Raw genomic sequence first — 13579 nt, 5'->3', positions numbered from 1 at the left:
GCACAGTATTTAAAGCGTGTCTTCGTCTGCACCAAGGTGTATGCCCCACAAGTATTTCCGGAGTAGACTTTCATAGTGACTAAGCAGGCACACCTGACTCGGGTCATCTTAACATGAATTCACAAGGAAAGTACTTTAGTTATTCCTTTACTCCATTAAGTCAAATATAGCAACAACTGCAAGGAGACACATTTACAACACATTAACGGCACACATCTGATCTCTTCTTGCCTTTAGCCATTGCTCACTGGAAATCACAGCCTATCACCATTACTTCACCCTGGGAGAGGTACTTGTCTTCCTTATGGGTGAGTACCCTGAAACTTTACTTGTATAATTGAAAAAGTTGACTCATACCTTAGAACAAATCCTTATTATGCACTCGTGCACATTTACCACACAGGTTGATATCGGTTTTTGCTACATATACAGGAATTAAGGTCGGTGCTAATCTTCACTTGAGAGTCACTTGAGAAATCTTTCTGGTTTCATAGAGGTCTAATTAGTTTATCCTTCCTCTCCGTAGGATTTAATGAACACTTTTGAACCTGTAACACACCGCACCCTGAAGAAGGATTGTTGTTTAATCCGAAATGCGTCGGCACACATGATTGATATGAGTGTGTTTAGGAAGCTCTGAGCAGAAAGAATTATACTGCCCAGAAGGACAATCAAACTAATGTGGTTTTGTTTTTAGCCACATATGAATTCCTTGTTCAATTTAATATGTTACATTGTGTATAATTTTCTGAGTACACGTCTGTGCTTGTGGGGACTGTTATTCAGCTCCAATTACTGTGAATGTTTCAGAAACTGTCAGTACACTATTTTTGTTGTTAATGATTTCCCACACAATCAGATAATAGTGTGGATGATAATTTGAACGTTTCTTGGCAAAACTGATAAAAAAACATTTCATCTGTTCAAACCCTGTTTTGTCTCAGTTTTGTGGTGCCTTGCTGTAGACGAGCAGATTGGCAGAGGCTTAATACATCTTGTTGATTATATGAATAAATTGTGTACTGAGTAAATGCTGACTGCATCGCAATAATATACAGATTGTTGACTCTCCTGACCCAAAACCTCTCCGGTTGGGAGTGGGATTGGACTCAGGAGGTTCCAAAAAATAATACTGAGGACTGCGTCCCACAAAGAGTGCATCATAGGGCTATCAGCTGGTAACGGCTGGTGTGTGTCTGGTGCTTCTTTTTAATGAATCCCGAGTGGCCTCGAGATTCTCCCTGCTGCACCTGATATCGATGAATGATATGGAGAATTACGACCATACCCCAACTTAATGACCTAAATACGTATTTCTGAAACAGTTGTGCCTTCCACCCTACACTTTGATAAATGAGTACCAACACAGGTTGGGTGATATTTTGTGTGTGTTTGTTCTATATAAAGCGCTTAAGGGCAAGTGCTGTATAATAACAGATCAATATCATTTGGCCTTGCACATCTGCTTGCATTCACAGTAATTTGATAATATTGATCACACTGATATTAATGATACTCATGGTGATCCATTCTTGTATGAAATGTATATTACATTCAGTGATATTGTAACCATATTGTTCATACAGTACTTAGGAACAATGCTATGTGATGCCACTTTGTGTTTTGTCATGGGGTAAAAGGTTGTGTTCCATCGCTTCCCGTGATGTCCCTTCAGGGTGGGGTCAAATGACATCACGTCCTGCAATGTCATCAGAGGTCAAGGGTCATGTGATATCACTTCCGTTACCCCAGGAATTCTGGTGACATGACTTCCCTGACAACCAACTCCGCCATAAACCTTATCATTCTACTCAACAAAAAGACCAATCACCACAGGTTCAACCAACAAGATACCACCAGCAATGGAAACCCCACCACAACACACCGACCGAACCAACGATGCAAACAACAGCCCGAAAGGAAAATCAAACAAACTACACTGCATCCTTCTCAATGTTAGATTCATGGCAAAACACTCAATAGACATCCATGACCTTCCAAGCAAAGGAGGCACTGATGTGCTCTTTCTTACAGAAACCTGCTTATCAGACAATTACAAAGCCATTGTGAAGAAAGCAATACCAGACAATTTTAAAATAATACACACAAATAGAGAAAACCGAAGAGCAGGCGGAATCGCAATCATACACAAAGAACACATCCAAGCATCTCAACTCATCACAACCAACGTAAAGGGGTGTGAATTCCTCCTCATCAAGATAGAACTCAACAACCAAACCAACATAGTATTCTTCCTGATCTACAGGTCACCTTCTTACAACCCCAACTTTGCAACAAAACTACCAGATGCAGCCGCCATTTTATCAATCTACCACGTCAACCTAGTCATACTGCGAGACTTCAACATCTGGTTTGAAAAAAAAGAAAACAAATCTGCAGCAAACTCACTCTTCACGCTTTTATACACTTTGCACTTCAATTAAAGTGTAAATGGATTGACCCACGATGCTGGACACACCCTGGCTGTTATTTTCTCCAGGTAAGGACTATGCACACTGACGCCTCCTACACCAATGGTATGGAGTGGCCAGTACTTGATACCATTCTACATCATATCCCAAATCCGCCTACTGGCCGGAAAGAATCTACTTCATGCCAGCAAGAAAAGAAACTGGAAGAACCTAGACATAGAGGCCCCAACAAACCTTCTAGACTCAACCCTCCCAAGCGAAACAGAACTCACAGAAACAACCATAGGCACAGCAGAAGACACACTAAACAGTTGGATCATCAAGGACCTTGACCAACTTGCACCCACAAAAACATTTAAAACATCACCAAAATAACTGACAGCAAAATGGTTCACAGAAGAACTGAACGAACTTAACAAATCCAAACACTATATGTAAAAAAAAAAATAAGAGAACATTACACCAAACAAGACAAAATAACATACCCAATGATAACTCAAACTATACAAATCAATAGTCCTCAAAGCAAAACAAGTCATTTTATGCCACAAGTATAGAATCAGCAAACAATCCACAAAAACAACTCTTCAAAATCATCAAAGAGATTACAAAAAACTTCTTCCTGCAAGAATTCCATCATCCCAACACAAGCACTTTGTGACAACATCAGCAACCACCTGAAATCAAAAATAGATACAATCCAGGAGACCATCAACCTAGCCCGAGCACATACAACTGTGACTGCCGGACCACAAACACTGGGCAAAATAGGAGATTACAGCAAAACTCACCTGCCTAGAACCAATCACAGAAGAAATGTATGCCATATTGATCATTCAAAGGAATCCTCAAACACAGAACTCCGGTTACACACTTCCGGAACCTAATGAATCTATCACTCAAAAGAGGAATAGTACTGTTCTCCTTCAAATCAGCATACATTAAACCACTGATAAAAAATGAATCAGAAAGCGCAGGAGACCAGCGCAACTACAGACCGACATCCAAATGCCCTATCCAGCAAAGCTCCTGGACAACAAGGTGTACAAAATCCTTCTTAAATACGTTAAAACAAACAGAATACTCAACCAGTCACAAGTTGACTTCAGACCAATGAGAGTAACAGAATAAGCACTCCTGTCGACATAGTACGACCTGAAAATAAACGCAGACGATGATGCACAATCTGCCCTCCTACTATTGGACATATCAGTGACATTTACCACAATCAGGCATGCATCACTAAAAAAAAGATTGATGGAATATGGCATACACGAATCTGCACTAAAGTGGCTTACCTCATTCCTTACAAAACTAACCAAAATAGCTACCACCGTTCACCTCAAACCCCAGAAATGTACCCTACGCAGTCTCACAGGGATCCATTCTCTCTCCTCTGCTCTTTAACATCTATATGTGTCCACTGATGAAAATCATTCTAACCCACGGATGTACCACCTACAACTACGCTGGCACACAAATGATTGTGAAAATAAGCAGAACCCAGGAACAATATTACGGATTCAACTACTGCCTTGCAGACATCTGCAATATGATGACAATGAACAACCTTAAACTGAACCCGGCAAAAACAGAAATAATGCTCACACCCGCAGGATTTGACGGAGGGAACCCACAACTGGACTGGCTTGACCAGCATGGGAAAGCAACCAGAGACTTCCGATGTAGTAAATAACCCGGGAATACTCATGGACAACTGACTGTCACTGGAATCGTAAGTCATTGCCATCCACCAAAAATGCTTCTTACTCCTATGGCTGCTCAGAGGATGACTCCCCTATCTCTCCTTCCATCACAGAACCCTCAAAATCATATCCCTGATACTCTCAAGAATTGACTACGCACACAGCCTCTTCCTAGGAATGCTGGAAAGACTCACCAAAAAACTCCAAAGGGTGCAAAATACAGCAGCCAGGATCCTATTAAGACTAAACAGAAGAGACAACACCAGCCCAGCATTGAAAAGCCTATACTGGTTACCAGTAAAAAAGCACATTAAATTCAATGCACTCTGCATCACACACAAAGCGTTGCAAAGACAAGGAGCTGAATTCCTCCAAGACAAGATTAGCCGATATTGCCCCCAGGAAGAAACCTAAAATCCAGCAACGACCTGCAGATAGAGGCAAAACACTATGAAAAAGAAAATTAGTCACAAAACCATTGTCACATCTAATTACTAACTTCGGGAACACCTTGCCCAAAAATGTTTGAACCACAGAAGACCACGTCACCTTCAGGAAATGGCTCAAAATCTGGCTATTCAACAGACAATGACATTCTCAAAGGGGCACAGGCAACAATAACACCACAGACAAAACAACTAGAGAGGAGGCGAGATAGGCCAGAAAACCACAAACAAGAACATGGCTAGATGCCGTCAAGCAGCAACCATAGAGCCGTGCACAAGCCTCCAGTAAACTGACAGACATACTAACCCACTTTCCCTTCCTGCTCCTCCAACATAACTGACACCACAGCAGACTGTGGGCTAGCCACACTACACATAATGAAACCACAAATTAGCCTATGTTCACACCCAGGATTTCTATTTGCTGTAGCATGCCTAGAGCCACCTAGAAAACCACACACATAGTCCATAAAACCATCAAAAACACAATTACAAACCAAGTCAGCAGATAATCTTACAGCTAGGGCTACCCTTGCATCTGGATCACTTATGGACAATATTTAACCAGGGCACACAACCAAACCCACCACAACCCCAGACAGCGCATTAAAACCAACACAAAACACTACCACACACCCGAGGCCCTGAAACGTACCCATACAGTTACAATGCACAAGGCCTTCTGCACAAACCCGCACATGCAAAACAACATTCACAAATGCCCGTTCCTCCTGGTTCTGAACCTATCCTATCTCCCTATCCTCACTAACATCCCGACACACCTCTCCTGGAGACTGTCCCTGGGTAGTAGTGGTGCGCAGTATATATCAACATAACATAACGTATTTGGGAATAACAGTAGTGACCATTTGTGTTAATGAAATGGCTTTTTGGTGCAAGAATAATTGAAAAAAAAAATAAATGTCAATGGGGCCACGTAGAGTTCATGTTGTATTTTCTTTCTTAAATGTATTTTGTATGATTTGCACTTTTGCACGCAGAAATACTCTGAAGTAAAATGTTCAGGAAAGATGCAAATTCTAACAACGTTGTCAGAGAAGCCAAGTACATAATCAAGTAGAAACAAAATATTCTTTAAAAAAATGATATTGTGTATAGACACATGCGATAAAAGGCACTAACACACACAGTGACCCCATGATGAACTGTATTGTTTGTGTGCCATCATACTTAGATAGCAGGTTAATGCACCTGCTCCATTGATCTTGCTTGAGCCTTCCGGTCACAGGCTTGAACCTAAATTTGTGTCCATCTAAAGAGCTTAACGCACCATCGACTGCCTCGCATGTGGTGTCCTCTTGCTTCACAGACTATGGTTGGGGATCACAAAGAGCAGGTAATGGTTGTGTTTACAAAGAAAGGTTGAGACACTGTACCACTCTATCTTTGTGACATTCTTCTAACCACAACCATGTTTGATACATAAACACAACTTAAAATGTCCTTGATGGACCCTTAAAAATAAGAAAAGAAACACATTGGTTGTATTGCCATTGGGTATTAATGAGTCTGTAGCATTTATGGACAAGCGTGTTATCCCATGGATAGGGGATACAGCCAAAAGTTTACAGTGCACACACTTTATGGTGGAAATCATACTGATTTGCCTATGCTGGAGCTTCTGTTATACTGGTACAGCTAAGCAATAATAAGTGATGGGATGATTCATTTGTTTGCATGAGGCAAAAACAAGTGTTTATGCCCTCAGCAGGAAGATTGTGATCTTGCATAGGTAAGGCTGTAATCTGCTACCAGAAGCATCATTATTCCATAACCCCCCAATATAATCTTTTTGACTTTAGCTGAGGTGTTTCAGCAAGTGACTTTGGTCAGGTGAATGGCTCTCCATTAGTTCCCCAATGATCACAACTATTATATTGGTGATGTTCATAAGAAATGTACGTGATGCAATTAGGGAAACCTCTTAGTTTTTCTGGACTTTTAACTAGCTGTAGTGGTCTGCATTTATTATGTTTATCACCACTATAGCAGTCCCAGAGAGCATGGCTTGTCTGCAATTTGGCATATTGTTCCCCTGTCCCAGGGAATCCAGACCCTAGTCTGTGTAAGAAAAATAATTGTGAGACGATAAAGGGTGAGAAAAGTGAGAGAAAGAGAAAGAGATAATGTGGAAGCAAAAAAACAATGTGTGTCATTGCTTCAATGCATGTGGGTCTGTATAGTTGGACGATAAGTATCATTCACTTGCATTTGAAATTACACCTGAGGTATGCAAATTACCTTTGCCAGAGGCGTCATGTGTACATTGAGGAGACTTGGACAGAGTGAGGAATCGTGCGTGATGTCTCTAGACAGTAGCATAGGTCACACATTTGTGATGCCAATTGTAATTTTCAGAATCTACTAAAATATTGAATGAAACGGGGAGCTTGTTGTAAGTGATTTCAATCCGGCACTTCACCTAAGTCAATGCCTAACGTGTGGTGCACAACTGAAACGTGTAATTATTTATTTGTGTCTATAAATTGTTTTATTCTGAACGATGTACCACTCATATCACGCCCCTCTCTTTGAACCCCCCCCCCCCCGGTCACAATAAACCAGGAATCAGGCTAGCTTGCAAAGTTAAAATATTTATTTAGGTATTCACAATATAATCACAGTATTTTTAATGGGAATACAATGTTCACCAATGGGGTGATGTCACACTAAGCAATCTCTTTAATAAGTAATAAGGAACAAAAATAATGCAACACAGCAATAATACTTTTGTGGGTTTGTTCAAATCAAATAGCAATGTGGTTACTCTTTCCCCTCTGAACACTCAATCCCCCCAATATGCAATATGAAGAAATAGGAAGAGAGAGAGCAGGTTTCAAGAATGCAGAATTCAAGCAAATATATCAATCCCAATTTCCTCCCAGCAAACACAAGAGAGAAACAGAATTAATTGGCAAACTGTCAAAATGGTTTTAAATTGGCTTTGAATGGAAGAGGTAAACACTAAATATGGGCTTAAATCACTGAAATTGTTGAAATTATAATGGGAGTTGCTTTATATGGTTGCAGACAAACACTAACAATGATTTGAGAGTAATAAGCAATGGGAAAACTTAATTTGAGGACGGGTGCAATGAAAAGCTATTTTACACGTTATAGATTTTGCCCAAACGAAAAATTTGCAGCAAACTTTTCTGTGCACGGTAATTGCGATCGCGGTAGAACTATAAGGATTTAGGATACGGTTTTGGATTCCCTGGAAAGCTTAGGATGTTAGCTACAAGCAGACACTTTAAAGTTGTTTCTGTCATGAACATTGAAGAAGTTATGGACAGTTTTGTGGAGGCCATTTTTTTCAGATAGAGGTAAATTGTAAAAGAAGGATGCGCTTTTAAAAAGACAAACAGGCATTTCGATTCCAAGATGGCCGCCGGGGTGAGGAGTCGCAGCTAAACCGCGCTCCGCCCGGGCCACCAAAAATAGCACGACCGAAGCCGTGACGGACCGTCTTTCGGCCCCCCCGACTACTAAGCTGCCCCCCCATGTATCCCTCCCCCCCCAGCGAGGAAGCAGGCGCTGCGGAGAAGCGTGCGCTGCAGAAAACCGAGGAGCGAGGCAGACCGCCCCCTCCCCCATCGGGGCCGAAGGAGTCTCTCCCGCGTCGCAGGGGGCTATCCAGCGCGGCATCGGGAGAGCGGGATCGGGGTCACAGCGGAACCCGAAGGACAGAACCGCCCCCACACCACCCCACACCGCCCCGAGGTGAGGGGAGAGCGGTGTGCAGTGGAGCAGCTGCGGCGCCGGGAGAAAGCAGCGCGAACAGGGCGGACCGCAGGAGAGGAGCAGCGGGGGCCGCCCTGCACAGAGCGCTCAAGGAGGAAGTAGCGTGAAAGGTGAGCCTGCCCGGGGGGGGTCCAGAAATAAGGCGCCCGCCCGCGCGTACTTACCCCGGGGGGGGGGACTCAAAAAAAAAAAAAAAAAACTCTCCGGCACCAACAAGATTCCCCCTGGGACACAAGGAATCACCTCGCAAGTCCCCCCCCCACCCACGCAGGCGGGATCCAAGGCCCACAAGACAGAGGTGAGGAGAGGGGGGAAACTCAGAAAGGAGAAACACATTACTGCAGAACCCCCAACAGATAAGAACCTCTCGGAGGACAAGAAAGCGAGGAGGCCCCACCAAAGGGATACAAGAGGGCGCAGGAGCCCCATAGACTGTCTGACGGAGCGCCCTATCATGTCTAGAGCAAAAGGAAAGGGGAACCCCATCCAGCAGACTCCCCAAACAGCGAAGCAAGCGGCCGATATTCTACAAATGTGGTCAACAGAGGGGACACCACAACCGGGAGGGAGAAACCAGGGAGACTCCACGGGGGAGGCAGCACCACTATCCCAGCAACAGCAACCACTGACCAGGGAGGACATGCAAACCTGGTTCATGGACCTGCAGGAAAAATTCATGTCTACAGTGCAGGAACAATTTACATCCATGAAGAACTAAATGAAACAAGCGGTACAAGACATGAGAATTGATATAAATAATCTAGAAGAAAGAACAGATATAATGGAAAAAACGGTGCAAAGTCTGGAAGAAGACACGAGACAAACAAGCGAAATGCAAGAACACCTGGTGACACTCACTCGCAACCTGGAACTACAATGTGAGGATTTAGAGAACCGCTCTAGACGCTCCAACATCCGAATCAAGAACATGGCGGAATCAGTGCTTGACAAAGATCTGAAGGAAGCAGTGAAGGAGGTGTTCAGAGACATTCTGGGAACACAAGACATTGAGGATGTCGGAGTCGACAGAATCCATAGGGTGGGACCGAAAAGAACGGGGGCCCCAGGGGAAAGACCACGTGATGTCCTCGTGGCTCTATCTTCCTACCCGCAGAAAGAACAGATCCTCAGGAGAGCCAGGGAATTGGAGCATATTAAAATGAATGGGCAAGACATCCAATTGTATCAGGACTTGGCACTAATAACCCTCCAAAAAAGAAGAGCAATGGCCCCACTAGTGAAAGTGCTAATAGAAAAACAAATCCGCTACAAATTGACCTTCCCATTTGGGTTCCTATTTACCTGGGAAGGAAAACAGAAAAGAGTGACCACGCTGGAAGAAGGCCTCAGTACGATGGGACTACAAGATGAAGAGATGGAGCAGATGGAGCAGGGGGAGGCCACAAACAGGAGAGAACGAACGAGAAAACCTATGGGCTGGGAATCCAGCAAACAGAAGAAGGAAAATGCAGGGAGAGACATCCGGAGAAAGGTACCATGAGGAACATAAGAAAAACATATACCTGGGGGACAGACATGGAAACGCTGCCACTGACACCCTGTCGGGGGGGAGCATGGGAACGGAGCGGAACGGACAATTCACGGAGGGCGGTCCGGTCGAGACCCAACGGTCTGGAACTCGGTAAAGACAAATGGTTCAATGGGGTTTAGGAATCCCCATAACATACCCCCCGAGGGTATGGAGGGCAGGGAGCGAAGGGCGGAACGCCCTAGCGTCAATAGGAACCCTCGCCCTTCTCGGGGGACAGTTTGGTTGGTTTAAAGTTCAAAGTTGGGGGGGAAGGGAAGTTCAAGGGAGGGGACGGGATCGGAAGAATCAAAGAGTTGAGAGGTGCTGGACTGCCCCTGGGCAGGACAAAGACTGATATGCAAATGGATATTTCCCATCTGTGAAAGGCACAGTGAGTAAAAGCAGTGGCTGCGAACTCTCAAGTGGTTAATAACCACTGAACAGGTTATCATGTCTGTTCTTGCGAGAGAGGGGCGCCCGCTACCTTTGTAAAACTATTTGTTAAGGAACCTGGGATTGGTAACCCTAGGTCTCCTGGGGGCAACCAGACGTGGTCTCCCTCTCACTGTGCTTAGAGAGGCATCAGCTTCACCTCACTGATGATCCCCAAAAAGGGTGAAACACGTGTATGGGGTTGCTGGTGGTACTCTCGTTCAGATTGGAGTTGCCATTGTATTTCGGTGCTGGACTGCCCCTGGGCAGGACAAAGACTGATATGCAAATGGATATTTCCCATCTGTGAAAGGCACAGTGAGTAAAAGCAGTGGCTGCGAACTCTCAAGTGGTTAATAACCACTGAACAGGTTATCATGTCTGTTCTTGCGAGAGAGGGGCGCCCGCTACCTTTGTAAAACTATTTGTTAAGGAACCTGGGATTGGTAACCCTAGGTCTCCTGGGGGCAACCAGACGTGGTCTCCCTCTCACTGTGCTTAGAGAGGCATCAGCTTCACCTCACTGATGATCCCCAAAAAGGGTGAAACACGTGTATGGGGTTGCTGGTGGTACTCTCGTTCAGATTGGAGTTGCCATTGTATTTCGGTGCTGGACTGCCCCTGGGCAGGACAAAGACTGATATGCAAATGGATATTTCCCATCTGTGAAAGGCACAGTGAGTAAAAGCAGTGGCTGCGAACTCTCAAGTGGTTAATAACCACTGAACAGGTTATCATGTCTGTTCTTGCGAGAGAGGGGCGCCCGCTACCTTTGTAAAACTATTTGTTAAGGAACCTGGGATTGGTAACCCTAGGTCTCCTGGGGGCAACCAGACGTGGTCTCCCTCTCACTGTGCTTAGAGAGGCATCAGCTTCACCTCACTGATGATCCCCAAAAAGGGTGAAACACGTGTATGGGGTTGCTGGTGGTACTCTCGTTCAGATTGGAGTTGCCATTGTATTTCGGTGCTGGACTGCCCCTGGGCAGGACAAAGACTGATATGCAAATGGATATTTCCCATCTGTGAAAGGCACAGTGAGTAAAAGCAGTGGCTGCGAACTCTCAAGTGGTTAATAACCACTGAACAGGTTATCATGTCTGTTCTTGCGAGAGAGGGGCGCCCGCTACCTTTGTAAAACTATTTGTTAAGGAACCTGGGATTGGTAACCCTAGGTCTCCTGGGGGCAACCAGACGTGGTCTCCCTCTCACTGTGCTTAGAGAGGCATCAGCTTCACCTCACTGATGATCCCCAAAAAGGGTGAAACACGTGTATGGGGTTGCTGGTGGTACTCTCGTTCAGATTGGAGTTGCCATTGTATTTCGGTGCTGGACTGCCCCTGGGCAGGACAAAGACTGATATGCAAATGGATATTTCCCATCTGTGAAAGGCACAGTGAGTAAAAGCAGTGGCTGCGAACTCTCAAGTGGTTAATAACCACTGAACAGGTTATCATGTCTGTTCTTGCGAGAGAGGGGCGCCCGCTACCTTTGTAAAACTATTTGTTAAGGAACCTGGGATTGGTAACCCTAGGTCTCCTGGGGGCAACCAGACGTGGTCTCCCTCTCACTGTGCTTAGAGAGGCATCAGCTTCACCTCACTGATGATCCCCAAAAAGGGTGAAACACGTGTATGGGGTTGCTGGTGGTACTCTCGTTCAGATTGGAGTTGCCATTGTATTTCGGTGCTGGACTGCCCCTAGGCAGGACAAAGACTGATATGCAAATGGATATTTCCCATCTGTGAAAGGCACAGTGAGTAAAAGCAGTGGCTGCGAACTCTCAAGTGGTTAATAACCACTGAACAGGTTATCATGTCTGTTCTTGCGAGAGAGGGGCGCCCGCTACCTTTGTAAAACTATTTGTTAAGGAACCTGGGATTGGTAACCCTAGGTCTCCTGGGGGCAACCAGACGTGGTCTCCCTCTCACTGTGCTTAGAGAGGCATCAGCTTCACCTCACTGATGATCCCCAAAAAGGGTGAAACACGTGTATGGGGTTGCTGGTGGTACTCTCGTTCAGATTGGAGTTGCCATTGTATTTCGGTGCTGGACTGCCCCTGGGCAGGACAAAGACTGATATGCAAATGGATATTTCCCATCTGTGAAAGGCACAGTGAGTAAAAGCAGTGGCTGCGAACTCTCAAGTGGTTAATAACCACTGAACAGGTTATCATGTCTGTTCTTGCGAGAGAGGGGCGCCCGCTACCTTTGTAAAACTATTTGTTAAGGAACCTGGGATTGGTAACCCTAGGTCTCCTGGGGGCAACCAGACGTGGTCTCCCTCTCACTGTGCTTAGAGAGGCATCAGCTTCACCTCACTGATGATCCCCAAAAAGGGTGAAACACGTGTATGGGGTTGCTGGTGGTACTCTCGTTCAGATTGGAGTTGCCATTGTATTTCGGTGCTGGACTGCCCCTGGGCAGGACAAAGACTGATATGCAAATGGATATTTCCCATCTTTGAAAGGCACAGTGAGTAAAAGCAGTGGCTGCGAACTCTCAAGTGGTTAATAACCACTGAACAGGTTATCATGTCTGTTCTTGCGAGAGAGGGGCGCCCGCTACCTTTGTAAAACTATTTGTTAAGGAACCTGGGATTGGTAACCCTAGGTCTCCTGGGGGCAACCAGACGTGGTCTCCCTCTCACTGTGCTTAGAGAGGCATCAGCTTCACCTCACTGATGATCCCCAAAAAGGGTGAAACACGTGTATGGGGTTGCTGGTGGTACTCTCGTTCAGATTGGAGTTGCCATTGTATTTCGGTGCTGGACTGCCCCTGGGCAGGACAAAGACTGATATGCAAATGGATATTTCCCATCTGTGAAAGGCACAGTGAGTAAAAGCAGTGGCTGCGAACTCTCAAGTGGTTAATAACCACTGAACAGGTTATCATGTCTGTTCTTGCGAGAGAGGGGCGCCCGCTACCTTTGTAAAACTATTTGTTAAGGAACCTGGGATTGGTAACCCTAGGTCTCCTGGGGGCAACCAGACATGGTCTCCCTCTCACTGTGCTTAGAGAGGCATCAGCTTCACCTCACTGATGATCCCCAAAAAGGGTGAAACACGTGTATGGGGTTGCTGGTGGTACTCTCGTTCAGATTGGAGTTGCCATTGTATTTCGGTGCTGGACTGCCCCTGGGCAGGACAAAGACTGATATGCAAATGGATATTTCCCATCTGTGAAAGGCACAGTGAGTAAAAGCAGTGGCTGCGAACTCTCAAGTGGTTAATAACCACTGAACAGGTTATCATGTCTGTTCTTGCGAGA

Source organism: Ambystoma mexicanum, chromosome 1q, assembly GCF_040938575.1.
Source record: "Ambystoma mexicanum isolate Mex_15411 chromosome 1q, UKY_AmexF1_1, whole genome shotgun sequence".
NCBI classification, from domain to species: Eukaryota; Metazoa; Chordata; class Amphibia; order Caudata; family Ambystomatidae; genus Ambystoma; species Ambystoma mexicanum.
Note: the sequence above shows the minus strand (reverse complement) of the source record.